Source organism: Coffea arabica, chromosome 6e (assembly GCF_036785885.1).
Source record: "Coffea arabica cultivar ET-39 chromosome 6e, Coffea Arabica ET-39 HiFi, whole genome shotgun sequence".
NCBI lineage: Eukaryota > Viridiplantae > Streptophyta > Magnoliopsida > Gentianales > Rubiaceae > Coffea > Coffea arabica.
The window spans coordinates 60,541,342-60,559,142 of record NC_092321.1 but is presented as its reverse complement, the minus strand read 5'-3'; the positions used below and the strand labels follow the sequence as shown (position 1 = coordinate 60,559,142).

Sequence of the window (17,801 nt, the reverse complement as noted above, 5' to 3'; positions counted from 1 at the left end):
GTCAATTGCTACTTTTAGCAGGATGCCTCCTCTCTTCCCTCAGTTTTGTTTTGTGCGGCTAATTCAAATTTTCAACTTGATTTTCAAAATTGAAACTCTTCCGTTTGGTCTGTCATGTTCTCGTTTTGGCTAGACATTTTTTTTTGGAACGGCGTCGTTTTTAGGGCTTGTTGAAGGCTTCCTGACGTGGAATATTTCTCGCCTCACATTTGGATCTTGTGAGGAGACCGTTCAGAAGCGGTCGGCCTGCCCCGTATCCTAATATCCCTTCAAGGGCCAGACACCCATGCTTTGTCTAGACATATCCTTCCGTTGGGGTTTCTGTATTGATATTAACAAAACGAAAACCCATTCCATCGTTTAATTTTTTTTTCCCCACAACCTCCTTATACCTCGTTCTCCTCCTGTAAAACATTCACCCCACAAACACCCGAACAGGCTGCTGCGAACGAGTAAATTGGCAACAACAGGCAAAGTGGGTTGGCGGTCAAAATGAGTTGATTAAGCGCTGATTTTGTCAATGTGGGTTTCGACGAAGAAGCTATCATCTGGGTTTGCTGTGCGCCGGGCTCGACGGAGACAGAGAGCGAACGCAGAAATAAGAATTCCTTATTTGCAGCTCAGTTAAGGCCAAATTCCTAGCTATTAATTGACTGTTGGCAGGTATTTATCTTGGTGTTATCATTTCCTATCCGAAAATGGAAAATAATTTTCGATTCAATTATAATTTGACTAGGATTCTTAACACGCCTATATCCCATTCTTTTGCCAATCATTTTAGCGGTTGCTCAAATCAATGGGGGAGATTAATTCGCGGCAAAACTAATTGGTCAACCGTACTTTGTAGATCCAACTCTAATGTTTTTGGCTTAGCTGTCTGATATGAAGCAATTCTTGCAAAATATAAGATTAATATAGTTGTAACGAGAAGTCTTTCTTCGTTTGACAGCTTTTGTTTCTTTACTTTAGATCAATTAAATTATAGGATATTGGTAGTGAAATTGTATGTATAATTGCTGAAGTTGTTGTCAAAAAGGTGCCCAAATATAATGCACCATAAATTGGATCTAATAATTAACTTTGCCATATTCTAATAATAATGGTCAAATTTCATATTTGTAAATTAATTCCCCATCTATTTCTGTCCCCAACCAGAATTCATCCTCATGTGATGAGAAGTTTAATTATGAGACGTGCTTGGTGATTATTTAGCATTAGTATGTTGCCTAAAAGATATTGGTGGTGCCATATTTCCCCATTATATATGGCTTAGTACTATTTCATTTCTTTAATTATGAAATTGGCTTTGTTTCAAGATTCTTATTTGTACAGAAAAGGGATTTGAACAAAATTAATAAACTGGATCTTAAACTCAATTAGATTGCGTTTCATGTTCCCTGATGGATCTTTACATGTAAAAGTAAAGAGAATCTAGAATCCAATTGTTGCATGTTATAATTGGCAGATTGTGTTTTATTTTGGTTGTGCATGCTTTTGTGTTTATTTATTCTTGGTATAGACGTGATTTTTAACAATTTAAATTTCTAATTTGTTTACATTTGTCAGTGTTGCACCAATAAACATCATTCACTACTACCAGACTACTTATTTTTTTAACCCTTGCTGCTAGTACAACTTTTATTATGTCGTTGTCATTCACCCTAGACTTCCCCAGTTGTTTTTTCTTTCATTTCCTTCTTTTTTATTTGATTTTATGATGAATTCAATAAAAAATAGTAAAGAGATGAGAATTTCAAGAAGTTATAGCTGCTGGAATCTTAATCTGCTATGCTTGTTGATTCCTTTGTTCCTGATGTAATCCATTTATCATGATTCCAAAACCAGAAGAATTCTCTTTGACAAAAATATGGTAGCAAAACTTGGACAAAGGTGGAGCTTCCTTGTATCCCTTATGAAACTTTTTCATCAAACCACTACGTAACTTCTAAGTAAAATCCAGGAACCTTCATGCAACAACTGAGGCTCCAGTTTAATTAGTATAATCAAAGAATTGCAAGATGCAATGCAAATTAATCTACTGCAAACTAAATTTTCTACATGAGATCATGCAATCTTAGCATTCAAAGAAGGCTGCCATGTAGCTAGTAAATAAATCCAGTTCGTTTAGGAAATCCAATTATTAATGTATCATTAATGCTACTGTAGATACCTTTATTACAGGTCATGGAATATACTCTGGTAGCTTTGCCGCCTTACTCATATCTTCTTAGGTCACTAGATTCACAGAATTTATGAACTGCCTTAGGAATCAAAGCCCTTCTATGTCATACAGCCAGCTAAATTACTGGATTTCACACTCAACCTCAAAACAAGATTTTTAGAGAACATGAATTCTATTGGCGGCCATATTAAGAATTCTACAAGGACAAAATAGGCTTGCTGCTTTGTAATATCCACTGTATGCATAATTTGTATTTGAAACACAGTAGTAGCAAATCCACAATTATGGCGTTTGACATTCTCAAATATTACCTGCAAACTGAAACAGGAAATTGGCTGGCCGCCACAAATCAAATTTGCTGCCGCAGGATCTGGTTTGAGGTCTAGCTCGGCATGACTTGCTGTCGATTGTAGAGCACCAGTAAATGCCCAACAAGCGGAGGAGATCACTGTCTGGCCCTACTACTCCGGCCCGTCTTTCTGAAGCTTCATCCGTCCACTCCGTCACAGACTCGAACGACTACATCCAGTCCCTTGTCAACTACTTCAGAGTAAGTTTGGACTGTATCCATAACAATGGCCGTTGTTATTTGTCAGTCCATGCATCTGTCTCAAATAAAAACATTCCTTAATGAGAAGTTAATTTCCTGAGTACTTATATTTGGGGTGTAGACCAAATTTGCATGTCAATGCTAGTATATCGATAACTAAGGAAATGTGGTGTCTTTGCCTGAACTCTATGGCAGTGACACTATACCTGATTTGAGAAGTAGTTAGCATACTCGTGACATATTTTTGAAGCCTTTGATTCTTATCACTTAGTCCCAATTAAAAAACATCAAAGTAGTTTGGTGTCCTTAATTTCAGGGGTGCAAACGCTTGATAAACCAGATTTTGTGATTGCTGGGCATATGAACGAGTTCAGATTTGCAATTTCTTGGCTGCAAATGCTTGATAAACCAGATTTTATCCGGTTCAAAGTTGCCTAAATGTTGTAATCTGATTTTTCTTCCGTCAACCAGATTGTTATTAATGCTGACCGCCCTTTTGGTTTCTCATATAGATGCCATGAGACCACACCATTGGAACGGCCCATTGGGATGAAAACATGGAGATGCATTTCTGTATGACATACGTTGAATGGAAAAAGAGTGGAGAGTGGAATCCAAACATTGCATCAAATGCCAATTGGATGAAACTTGTTGCGCACCTGAATTCGACCTAGGGGAAGCAGTATGGTTGGATTGTGTACCATTCTAAATACGCGCGCTTGAAGAAAATTTGGCGTGCCTTTGCCAAGTTAAAGGGTCTGTGACAAACTTCCAAAACTGGTATTGGTTGGGACGAGAATAGGAGATGCCTCTTGGCTGAAGAGTCTCAATGGAACAATTTGCAAATGGTAACCTCTCCATTAACTATAATTCAGTTCCAGCCATTTAACTTTGCCATATCTAATTTCGTCCAGTTACGTACTTCGGAATGACTTTTCCTGTTTCTTGAGACTGTATTGTATATGTAAGACTGCATATAAGATTAATTGTTTATTCATATAAAGGCTTAACATCTTTTATATCAAACATTAGTTATAGTAAGACCTGTCCATGAATCTTTGGCATATCCATGGTCACCTAATCTGCCAATTGTTATTAATTTCTGCTCCATTTACTATATGCTGCTGGTTACAGCAGATGTGCACATTCAGGGGCTGGAATTTTTAGGTACATTTTACATTTTGTCTTCTGGAGGAGGGAAGTGCATAAATATTAATCTATTGACCGTAAAACATCCCTTGCTGTCTCTTGTTTCGGTTTGTCCTTGCACAAACCCTTTAGATCAGATGTGAATACTCTCATGTTTCACCTTCCTTTTCGTGCCTTTCAAGCAGGAGAATCGGGATTATAGGAACTTCAGATATTGCCAATGCGTCGACAAATATGCTATCCTGTTCGAGGTCTTAGAAGGAGAAACTGTCACAGGGAGTCAAGCTCAAGCCTCTTCAGTACCGCCTTCAATTTACAATCCACGCAAGCGAGTAGGGCACAATCGTGGGCAAATTTTCTCTTCGCCTTTTGGTGATGAAATGTACAACACCGGCCAGGATGCCGACTTCAACGAAGAAGCTCCAAATGTAGGGGTTAAGCGAGATTCGAGCAGTCAGGGAGCCACGACCTCGCTCCCAACTGAATCCCGGAGAAGCAAGTCAAGTAGAAGTACGGATAATCCATTCGTCGAGTGTGCCAACTCGCTCTCCACCCTAGCAAATTCTAAACTACATATCAAGGGTCGCCGAGAATCTAAAAAAGAGAAATTTGATATGGATATGGTAGCTCAGGTTATGGAATCGTTCGAATCGCTGGACAAAGGGAGGAAACTCACTGCAATTTTTCAACTCCAAGACAACAAGTGGCGAAAGACTTTCCTAAGTGACAGTCGCAATTTTCAAGAGTATTGGTTGAACTCTTTGGAGATTGCCCCTCAGAGGGGACCCAATGGAAAGTAGTCGAGACTTTAGATTTTAATGGGAGCTTCAGAGCAACTACTTTGGGAATATAGATTGCTCGGCCTATACAGTTATTTGAGTGAAAGTCCCATGTAATTGGGATTTGAGTTGGGACTTTTAGTTCCTTGTATGTGATTTTAAATCTACTACCTTGAATAAACTTGTTTGGATAATTTGTCGATGTTGAGTTTCTTATTTTGCAAATGTTTGGCCAGCCCTGTACTTTTAAAACTTTGGCTTGTTAATTCACTTGTTTGGAGAAATTGATAATAATAGATATATATTATGCTTAAACTTGCAGGATATTGGTAGCATTCTTTTATTTGTAATTTTTTTTCTTGCTATACGGATGTCAGTTTTGATTTGCATTTTAAAGTGTTGTGGCCTTATTTTACATTATGCAGGTCTAATGAAGGACAGGACGGTCCAACCATGTTAAAATTAGGAAATTGAGTTTACAAAAGTCTGGATACAAATAATAAGAAATTGTTCCAATTAGTAGATTGATTGCATAGTAGAAATAGTAGAAAGTCCAATGATGGGTACTTGGATTAGGAAATAGTAGAAATAGTAGAAATTAGTAGAAAGTAATAAAGTAGCTTTCTACATACCCAGACTTTCTATTTATTATGCCAAGTAGCTTCTGTACAAAAGTAATAAAAAATCCAGTAGAAATTAGTAGATTGATTGTGGCAATTCATGCATTCCCTTACAAAAGTGCATTCCCTTAAAAAATGCTAGATATACAACTATAGTAGAGAGTAAAGCAGTAGCCTGCTGCTATATAGTATCCATCATCGACCGACACATGCACCCTATATTCGTAACCTTTCAAATTGTCAAAGTATTGGGTGCTCAGACAGGTACCACGTGATTTGAAAAAATATCTGGTTTCAGATTTCTTTTTATGAGATTTGACCTCTCATACAGCCTTCTCAATGGACGTTATCGTAAGCATACAAATAAAATGCTCACAGGGTTGCGCACATGGAAAGGCAAAAACTGCTTACAGGTCATTCGTAATGGAATTCAAAGATGACTCATGGAAGCTAGTAATAATGGTAAGAACTCCTGACTATTATTCATGTGAACACCTCCAAAGACCCCATGAAAAAGAAAAATTGTCTTGCGAAGAGTCATGCCTTTAAAAGGATGCAAAAAATTTTTAAGTGCATTTTACATTTTGTCTTCTGGAGGAGGGAAGTGCATAAATATTAATCTATTGACCGTAAAACATCCCTTGTTGTCTCTTGTTTCGGTTTGTCCTTGCACAAACCCTTTAGATCAGATGTGAATACTCTCATATTTCACCTTCCTTTTCGTGCCTTTCAAGCAGGAGAATCGGGATTATAGAAATTTCAGATATTTCCAATGCGTCGACAAATATGCTATCCTGTTCGAGATCTTAGAAGGAGAAACTGCCACAGAGAGTCAAGCTCAAGCCTCTTCAGTACCGCCTTCAATTTACAATCCACGCAAGCGAGTTGGGCACAGTCGTGGGCAAATTTTCTCTTCGCCTTTTGGTGATGAAATGTACAACACCGGCCAGGATGCCGACTTCAACGAAGAAACTCCAAATGTAGGGGTTAAGCGAGATTCGAGCAGTCAAGGAGCCACGACCTCGCTCCCAACTGGATCCCGGAGAAGCAAGTCAAGTAGAAGTACGAATAATCCATTCGTCGAGTGTGCCAACTCGCTCTCCACCCTAACAAATTCTAAACTACATATCAAGGGTCACCGAGAATCTAAAAAAGAGAAATTTGATATGGATATGGCAGCTCAGGTCATGGAATCGTTCGAATCGCTGGACAAAGGGAGGAAGCTCACTGCAACTTTTCAACTCCAAGACAACAAGTGGCGGAAGACTTTCCTAAGTGACAATCGTGATTTTCAAGAGTATTGGTTGAACTCTTTGGAGATTGCCCCTCAGAGGGGACCCAATGGAAAGTAGTCGAGACTTTAAATTTTAATAGGAGCTTCGGAGCAACTACTTTGGGACGATAGACTGCTCGGCCTATACAGTTATTTGAGTGGAAGTCCCACGTAGTTGGGATTTGAGTTGGGACTTTTAGTTCCTTGTATGTGATTTTAAATCTACTACCTTGAATAAACTTGTTTGGATAATTTGTCGATGTTGAGTTTCTTATTCTGCAAATGTTTGGCCAGCCCTGTACTTTTAAAACTTTGGCTTGTTAATTCACTGGTTTGGAGAAATTGATAATAATAGATATATATTATGCTTAAACTTGCAGGATATTGGTAGCATTCTTTTATTTGCAATTTTTTTTCCTGCCATACGGATGTCAGTTTTGATTTGCATTTTAAAGTGTTGTGGACTTATTTTACATGATACAGGTCTAATGAAGGACAGGACGGTCCAACCATGTTAAAATTAGGAAATTGAGTTTTACAAAAGTCTGGATACAAATAATACGAAATTGTTCCAATTAGTAGATTGATTGCATAGTAGAAATAGTAGAAAGTCCAGCGATGGATACTTGGATTAGGAAATAGTAGAAATAGTAGAAATTAGTAGAAAGTAATAAAGTAGCTTTCTACATACCCAGACTTTCTATTTATTATGCGAGAAAATGACCTGTTTCATCCCTCACATTTCATAAAAATATTCTTTTCGTCCCTCACATTTAAAACGAAGCAAATTGGTCCTTCACATTTAAAAACCCAAGCTTTTACATCCTAGAAATGAACTCTCAGTTGTGAATCAAACCATCTAATAACTCAATTACAAATTTTGGGGATAGAATTGATAGATCACTTGCAAAAGCATATTTCCAATAAATAAATTAAAACAATTAAAAATTCTTAATTAAAACCCATTTGTTTTTTCAAAAGAACGAAATATTGCTAAAGCTCTCAAGCACTATACCCTTAGACATCTTCCTCAGTTTTGTTGCACTAAGGGTTTAGTGCTTGAGAGCCTTAGCACTATTTCGTTCTTTTGAAGAAACAAATGGGTTTTAATTAAGTTTTTTAATTGTTTTAATTTATTTGTTGGAAATATGTTTTTGCAAGTGATCTATCAATTTTATCCCCAAAATTTGTAACCGGGCTGTTAGATGGTTTGATTCACCACTGAGAGTTTATTTTTAGGATGTAAAAGCTTGGATTTTTAAATGTGAAGGACCAATTTGCTTCGTTTTAAATGTGAGGGACGAAAAGAATATTTTTACTAAATGTGAGGGATGAAACATGTCATTTTCCCTTATTATGCCAAGTAGCTTCTGTACAAAAGTAATAAAAAATCCAGTAGAAATTAGTAGATTGATTACGGCAATTCATGCATTCCCTTACAAAAGTACATTCCCTTAAAAAATGCTAGATATACAATTATAGTAGACAGTAAAGCAGTAGCCTGATGCTATATAGTATCCATCACCGACCAACACATGCACCCTATATTTTCGTAACCTTTCAAATTGTCAGAGTATTGGCGTGCTCAGACAGGTACCACGTGATTTGAAAAAATATCTGGTTTCAGATTTCTTTTTATGAGATTTGACCTCTCATACAGCCTTCTCAATGGACGTTATCGTAAGCATACAAATAAAATGCTCACAGGGTTGCGCACATGGAGAGGCAAAAATTGCTTACAGGTCATTCGTAATGGAATCCAAAGATGACTCATGGAAGCTAGTAATAATGGTAACAACTCCTGACTATTATTCATGTGAACACCTCCAAGGACCCTATGAAAAAGAAAAATTGTCTTGCGAAGAGTCATGCCTTTAAAAGGATGCAAAAAATTTGTATCAAAACACGAACATACAGATAGCATAAAAGGAAAGAGAGCATGTGAGCGCATTTAACCATACAGCTTTCATTTAAGAAATCTAGTAGGAGAAACCATCATTATATCTTTGTTTTGGTGGAAAAAATCCAAATGAGTGCATTTGGTGATGTCCAGGGGACGAGCTCGTCTTCGAACAAAGATGATCTTCTATTTGCTGTTGGTGCTGCGCTATTATTTGGACCACATGCAGAACCATATGGAGGTCCAATCCAGAAGATACCATGTAGGACATCTGCATTAACAGGAAGACACTGGGTTGAAAAATTGATGTCAGGCCACCATACCCGAATTATGGATGCAACAAGATTAAATGTTGATTCTTTTATGAGATTGTGCCAGTTTTTGGTCAAATGTGGATTTGTTCTCCAAAATCATCAGAAACGGGTTACAATAGAGGAGGCACTCGCCATGACATTGGTCATGATGAGCCACAACATGAGAATACGCATGATTGCTGATCGATTTAACCATTCGACGGAGACAGTGCATCGTAATATTCACGAAGTCATTCAGGGCCTATGCACATTTGCGCAATTCATCATTACTCCAAGACGGCAGGACGAAATTCATTCGAAAATTCTGAACGACAGGAGGTTTTATCCTTGGTTTGAAGTACAGTTAAATCACAATTGCTTTCGAATAAAAATCTCTTTCTTTTCAAATTTCATCTAACACCAGTGAATGCAGGTGTCGTTCCGCCTTCCAATAAGATGACACTTCACCATAGGAATTCATAACAGGGACATTAAAAGTAGCAAAAAATGTTGTACATTGAAGTTTTAGTTGCCAATTTTTAGTTTTTCCTTGTTTGGCGTTAACATAAATTTAGTGGATTATTTTTAGGCCATATTAATAGTGTACTTAGATCACGTGTCATTCATTTACTGGTTTATACCTCATCCATTTAAGAATTTCTTTTTGATGGACTGCGTCGGGACTATTGATGGGACACTTATACCTGCTTCTGTCTCAAGCGGACAACAAGTGGCATACACTAATAGACACGGTGTGCAATCACAAAATGTTTTAACTGTATGCGATAAAGATATACGATTTGTATATGTGTATGCCGGTTGAGAGGAAAGTGCACATGATACCCGAGTTTTGGATGGGGTTTTGACCGGTCCAAATCACTTCCATGTGCCTCCTCCAGATATAATTTGTAATCCTTCCATGCATATATGCTCGGAATTTAATTGTATCTTTTTATCCCAATTTTTAGAAAATCTAATTATTTATCTTTTCACTAGTACTGTGAACAGTTAAAAATTTGATTTTGTCCCTTATATTATTTGTTTTGCCTTTTTCAATTGAAAACCCTGGGCCATAATCATCTTTTATGTTTATCAAATCGTACGGACCTTGAATAATTTGAAAAATAGTCAAAAATTACAAAATGCAACTAATTCGATCGTATCTTCTAATTGTCATAGGAAAATATTATTTGGTTGACTCCACATATCGAAACTTGCCCGGTTTCTTACCACTATATAGGGGACGCCAAGCAGATGTAAGTGGTCGCAGAAAGGGGAGATTTGCAAGTGCGAAATAACTTTTTAATTACCGACACTCTGCACTACGGAATGTCATAGAGCGAAGTTTCGGTGTCCTTAAAAGGAGATTTGCCATTTTAAGGGGAGTCGTACCGAACTACATGATGACAACACAGATAAATGTAGTTATTGCTTGTTGTGCCATGCATAACTTTATTAGGGATCAACAGCCGAAGGATATGTACTTTGCTAACCCGGATGACGGAGATCCAGATATTCATGGTGCAATTCCTCCATATCCCGAGATACAGCCATTGCATTCTCCACCTGAAGTTGTTGAGCAATGGATTATCATGAGAGATACAATAGTGACACATATGTTCAATACCTATAGAAATACACGAAACCGTGCATGAAGCAGTCAAAGTTTTGATTTGCTATTCGCTACAGTCTCGTAGAGTTATTTGTAGTACTGTCATATTTGTGATGCCCAAATATATTTCTCGTTCTTAGTAATATAGTTGTTGCCTTTCGTTGTAATCGGAACATTAATGTCGTGTAATATTTATACCATGAGTCTTGAGTTTTTAGTGCTAGTCGCTTGACAAGCTGGAATAACAAACTTGGGGTTTATTCTGTCCTAAGATTTAACAACAAAATTGGTTGCGTTTTTAAAAAAACCAAAACCAATAATTTGTTATTAGTCATGTGAAAAAAGTTGTTGACGCTCTCGAGTATGTTATATGGAAGGAATACCGATAACTAATTCGCTTCCCATACACCCCAATTTATCAAGTGCCAGAAAACGAGTGAATAAGAATCCTTTTGATCAAACTGTGGGACCCGCGCATGATTTAGCAAAGGAAGTGAAATGTACCACCTTCCTGACAAAAGTCACGTAATCATTCCTCTATCATTACACCAATCCGCCGGAATTCAAATTGCAAACATCCAGCACAAAACCCTATTCAAATAAGGTAAATCATGCAATTCAAAATTTCAATCCAAATCATCCAAACTCTTCCTATCCAAATAGATCCAATCTATCTTTCCATTACATCAAGTTACGAAATTACCCACCTAACCCATAATGCACGATAATGTCCCCAGAAAGCCGGGAGTTCAATTCTTTTTACAAAATTCTTTTTGTGATTTTCATATTCAATTCCTTTATTGTGATAGTTAGATCCAAAGATGCACAATAGTGTACCCTTTTAGTCTATGTTTTCAGACTCAGACCGGACCGGCCGGTCGAACCGGGAATCGGCCAGGCATCCGGTCCGAGTTAATTAAGAAACTCGGGTATTAAAAACTCGGTCAACCGGATAATTTGATCAACCCCGATTTTTTTTTTATACCTTTTTCAGCCTTATGTTTTCAGTCAAAAGTTTGACTGACCGACTAAAAAAATCAGACGAAATTAACAAAACTCTTGGGTCAGCTCCTCTGCTTCTCTTTCCGTCGTTTTCTTTCTTTCTTCTTCAGCTCCAATAACCCTAAATCTAAAAGCCTCCACCGTTGTCACTTGAGATTTACCATGTAATGGACATGTTTGTCTGTTAACTGGAAAGCGCCTATGAAGGACTTGAGTTTCGACGTAGATTCTTGAAGACCTGAAATTTATGTATTTTACTTCAGTCGCTACTCAGGGGCAGATTCCTGCGGAATGAAAGGCTTGTTAAGAAAGAGAGACCACCTTCAGTGGCAGCTAGTGAATTAGTTCAGTTGAGGCAAAGACACACAGTTTCTGGTTTGAGGTGGGTAGTCCTTGTTCATCGGCTGCACGACCCAGATTCCATTTTTTTTCTTTTTCACTTTTCATAAATCTATTTCCTTTTTTTTTGGTGTAAAACTTTGTTGTTAACCTTTTTATCCTCTGCATGTATTACTTCGTTACTTGATTGTGGTTATTTTGTGAAAATTGTTGAGCTTAATTTAAATATTTAATGCTTATTTGACAACTAAATTCAATGTTTGATTATTTACCCAGTATTCTAGCCATTCATGATATTTAGCTAAAACCTTTGTTTGAAGTAGCTTATTTGATTAGTATTGTTTTTTGGGTTATACTAGTGAATATAAATAATTATTTCTTTTTGATGTCTAGTGTATATGTGGTTACTCAGTCAATGGCTTTGTATTCCTATTAAATCAAAACTTTTCAGACACCTTAATAAACTTCTTGCTGCCATCAGGTATCGCTATTTATGGGGCCACTTACATGAATTTGTCTGAATTGCAGAACAATCATTTACATAGGACATTTTATGTTGTCCTGCTCGTTGCCATATTTCTCCTCCTCCCTCCCTCGCCGGGTCAATTTTTTTTGAAAACTTGATATTCCAATGTGTTTAAACTCTGTTGGGGAAGGTTTTATATAACTTATCATTTTAATTGGAAAATTGAATCGAAGTTGAATTGTGACAATGTTGAAGACCATGTACTGTATTATCTTTTGGAGCTGTAAAATTGTTATTCAGGCTTTTGAATCTGTTATTATAGGTGAATTTGGTGAATTGTTTGATAAATTGGATATAAATTTAGATGATTGGGTTGTTTGGTTATTTTTTATAAATTTGATTTGCAGGTATATATATATATGACGTATATATGACGTCATCCGGGTCGACCCCCTATCGATCACGGTCGAACCCATTGACCCCTGACCCCTGACCTCGACCGAGTCGAGTCCCAGTCCGAGTCTGAAAACATAGCCTTTAGTCAATTGGGGTGCCTTCCATGGCCTAGAACTTTGAAATATCTTTCACATAACAAAAGCTATTCAATGCATACGACCTATAAATTTTCTTAGCAAAAATCAGAATATGTCACATTAAATACATGCTACATTAGGCAACAACTCACACAATAAAGGAAGAAAATATGAAAATCACAAAAAGCAAATCTTTATTTTATTTAAATTTGTAGTAATCTTTTAAGAAATATAGAAATTTCTCAAAGCACATCCTAATACATCATGATTTCATCATAGGTAAAAATGACATATAGTGTTTTCATTATCTCTAATTTTCCATGTTCAACAGTTCAAGTATAGGAAATGTCACCTTGATAAGCAATAGGAATTGAAGTTTGAATGACTCCAAGGTCTCTCATGGACTTCTACATCAGCTACAAATATGAAATTAAATAGTTGTTAAATGATTTCGTCGCACATTAATTTGGACAAAAATTTCTCAAAATATGATTAGAAGAAAAACAATACTTAAACCTTATGTACTCATGTTTGAACTTCTCATACTTTACAACTATTAAGTCCCAAGTGTTTAAAAAGATCTGAGATGTTGTAGTAGACCCTCTAAACATTTAAAAATTGAGAAGTTGTTCCCGGATTATAAGTTTACAAATTAATTTCATTAGTTATTATTTATTAAAAGGTTAGGATTTGTTAGAAATGAGGCAATTGCATTGAAGCAGTTGCCCCACTAAGATTTTATCTAGTTGCTATTAGCTTCAAACCTAAAATAAATTATATGTATCATTACAGCCTGAACCCAAATGAAATCAAATGTTGTGATCTCAATTTGCTGCAAGACCCCAACAAGAAAGATACACTTTTGATTAATGAAATTTACATCTCGTGCAATTCTTACAAATTAAAATTCTTACAATTAAGAAAACAAAAACAAAAAAAAAAGAAAAAATTATCATTGTAAAAAGAAAAAAAATATAAATATGCAATCATATGAAAAACAAATGGATAAAGGATGTGATAACTTACCAAACCACATGACCAACACCAATTTGTAGGCAGAAGGAAGAGTTAAGTTATGAGAAAAGCGATGCTGAAAGTTAGACAAATATTTAGTTTTCCCACTGCAATAACAATAAACTAATATCTTAAAAAAATGGAAACTCATTTAGATGATCCAACAAACAACAGATTAAAAACATACTATCAGAGTTTAGAAAAAAGACCTTATTTTTTTGTTTCTTATTGGTCAAGTGAGAGAACGCTGAATTCCAAATGATAAAATTTTTTCCCTTTGATGGGTACATTTTGAAGTCCAAGAACAGAGATTCATACATGAAAAAAAATGAGTGATTGATAAAGTTGCCTATTTGCTCAACGACTAATCACCTGAAAAGTTGTCTATTTGCTCAACGACTAATCACCAGAAAAAAAAGGCAAGCAGTAATCGTTCTTGGTGCATTATTTATGAAAAAAGAAAAAAGAGAATAAGCGAGGAAAGTGGTATTGGTGAGAGAGGAAAGAGGCTTAGTGCCATTAGTTATGGAAAAAAAAAGGAGAAAAAAAGATAAAAGAAAGCAAAACACTAGTGGCAAGAGGAAAGAGGAGATGAAATGGGGTTTGTGTGTTGTGTTGTGTTTGTGAGAAAAAAAAGATGTTTTAGCCTTTAGGCCCAAATGGCCAAACGAAGGAAGAAAAGGGAAGAAAAAATCATCCAAAATGAAGAAAAAGTGCCGTGTGTTAAAAGAAGGGGAAGTCACGTGCCAACCATTGAAGCTGCTACAGTAACAATCACTCTCTTTTATTAAAGGGAAAATAATTCAAAACGTCCCTCATATTTTGTAAAATTACTTTTTTCGTTCCTCACTTTTAAAAATGTAATTTTATATCCTTTAAAAATTCACATTGATCAAATTTGATCCCTACCTAAGTTTTCGACTGATTTTTGGCCGGAATTCATCACGTGTCTTGCATATGATCATTTTATATGGGCAAAATTGTCAAATCAAAATTTACGTAATCTATCTATAGTCCCTTATAGTTTACAAAATGAATTGTTTCGTCAATCACATTTCACAAAATAAATTTTTTCATCTCTCATATTTCACAAAATGAATTTTTTCATCCCTCATTCATCATGTGTACAAATAATTTTTTTTTAAATCCATGTATATATCTATTTGATTTCACCTGAACAATACGAATAGCATGTAATATATTTCTATTTGATTTCATTTAAACAAACTAATTGTAGTTGTACATATGTTATTCAATAGATATATATATGGGTTTAAATCTAAAAATTTTGTTTTAAATTGATATATAATATATATCTATTTGATTTCACCATGAACATGAGTAAAAAACTAACAATTTTTTTAAAACCCTATATATATCTATTTTAATTTCACCTGAACAGTACGTTCAAACGAAATCAAATAGAGATATATTACATGCTATTCGTATTGTTCAGCTGAAATCAAATAGATATATACATGAGTTTAAAAAAAAGTTATTCGTACACATGATAAATGATAGATAAAAAAATTTATTTTGTAAAATATGAGAGATGAAAAAATTCAGTTTGTGAAATGTGAGGGACTATGGATCGGATTATGTAAATTTTGATTTGATAATTTACCCTTCAAAAATGATCATGTGCAAGACATGTGGTGGATTTAAATAAAAAATTAGTCGGAAACCAAGATAGGGATCAAATTTGACTAATGTGAATTTGTAAGGGACGTAAAAGTACATTTTTAGAAGTGAAGGATGAAAAAAGTCATTTTGCAAAAAATGAATGGCATTTTGAACGATTTTTCCTTTATTATACTTGAGGGATTACTACTATGTTTGTTAAGTGTTGGCAGATTTCCTAAGAATTGTTTAGGGGGAAGATTGCTCATAAAAGCTGATGATCTGAATTGTTTTGAAGGTCTTAGAGTGAATGGAATGGAAAATTAACAAGGAGCCACAAGTAAGAGTCATTGAAAGATCGGATGTTGGAGAATCCCCGACTCCCAGGAAAACGCTTTAAGCTCTTTATTATATCCATATTAGAGAACAAGAGTAAGAATAGCAAAGGAAGTTGATCAATAATCAATAGTGTACCCCAAGCCTTTTTTGCCTTAATTTTTTTTTGGTCATCTTTTATATTTTTCTATTTTATCATTGTAACAAAAGGTATATAAACCTTTCACACCAACAGGTTCACATAATGTCATATAACATGAAATCAAATTCAAAATTTAAATCATGTACATATGGCATATATCTATAGTTGTTAGTGTAAAAAAATTACTACACTAACAATATATAAAAAGTTAATACTTTCTTAAAAGTATAATCACATAAAAAAAAAAGAGGCAGTCACATTTACATGCCTAATAAAACCTTCAATATATATTTTCGGGATAATTTCAAACACCTGAAGGTTGCTAACTGTTTTACCAGTCTCCCTCTAGATTTCATAAATTTCACTAACCTCTCTTGAGGTTAATTATCTTATAACATGTCAACCCAACCAACAATCAAAAAAATCATATCAAGAGAGAGAAGATAATATAATTCCACACATATCCCTCATTTATTACATTAGCTAGTTAATCTAGTATGAAAAGTGAATAATTATTTTTTCAAACTAAAACTTGAAGAAGTATAAGTGCAATTCAATGAAATTGCAAGGCAGGAATCAAAAGTAAGCAACACTTTAAAGACTTTTACAACGCTCTTTGCAATAGTTATTTCCATGAGACTGCATATAACAGCAGGAACATAGAATTTTAAAGGGAATGTTATTGGTTAACATTTAACAATTGAGGTTTAGTGAATTAAGTAGTGCTAGAATTTGCAAGAATTAGTTCAAGATTTGGAAAGACAAACTATGGCCTCTTCAAGTTTTAGAGGTGAATCATGGAATTCACCAACTACTTTCAACATCAATAATAGATTTTGCAAATGTAAACGCAAGGAAACAATTAAAAAATATGAGAGTGAAAAGAATCCACACAAGTTGCACTTTTATTGTTCAAAGTGCAGATTTTTTGAATGGTATGAAGATCCTACTGATGAAGAGATGAATAGCCAACAAAGAGAGGAAAAACTACATACTAGTTAGTGTGTTTGGATTGCTGAATTATTTCATATAATATTTCGTTTGCATCATAAATATATTTTCCAATCCACCTTTTTATATTTCCAACTACTTTTTTATCTCACATACATCACATTACAAAAAGTGTTACAGTAATTATTCCAAATAATATTTTAAATAATATTCTATCCAAACACACTCACTGAGTAATTAAAGGTAAGAATAAGTATAGTTGCTTAACTGAATAATTTATTGTTTCATAATTATGATTTTAATTATGCTCAATTGCAGAACAAGTACAATTGTCCAATTGAATAGCTTATGATTAAATTCAGTTAATAACAGTTAAAAATGATTTAACTAATAAGCCCGCTTAATTGCATAATAGTATTTAAAAAGTTGTGAGGCTAGTAAAGTCATTTCACTGTGACTAATGCAAACATCGAACTCTAAAATTCTGATAGGGGAGGTCATTGAAATTTAGGAAACCTGAAAGGAGGTTTCTGAATTTATCCCTATACTTTTACCTCTCTTTTTTACGAGGGCAAAGCATACCGAGTTTGTAGTTTGGGTGGGGTTCAGACTCACTCAGAGCACCAGTGCGACTAGGGGTGACAATTTTCGACACGATCTGAAAATATGACACGAATCTAACACGAAATTCATGGGTTTGGGTTGAGGTTTCGAGGGTTCGAGTCTGAATCGAGTCGAACCCGATGAACCCGAAAAGAAAACAGGGTCGAATTCGGGTCAATCCGTGGTGACTCGATATTACCCGATAACCTGTTTACGAATTAAAAATAATTTAATAAACATAAAAATAATTTTATCTAACTAAACTAAGTTATTCTTTTTTTCCAAAGGCATTAATCACTTAATCCTAAATGAATTTATTTAACTTGTGTGAAGTTGAAATTATTATATTTGGACAAATAATGTATTATATTATTTTTTATTTTTATACTGCTTTAATTTAATTTATATTTAGTTTGGGATAAAACACTTTTATGGTG

At 35.1% G+C, this 17,801-nt stretch overlaps 1 long non-coding RNA gene across 1 annotated transcript; it reads left to right on the top strand.

Annotated features, from left to right (window-relative positions):
* Positions 1–204: 204 nt before the first annotated feature.
* LOC140009696 (uncharacterized) lies at positions 205–4,984 on the top strand. Its single transcript, XR_011817213.1, has 4 exons — positions 205–663; positions 2,510–2,732; positions 3,245–3,580; positions 4,067–4,984. It is a non-coding gene; the product is annotated as an uncharacterized lncRNA (long non-coding RNA).
* Positions 4,985–17,801: the final 12,817 nt, after the last annotated feature.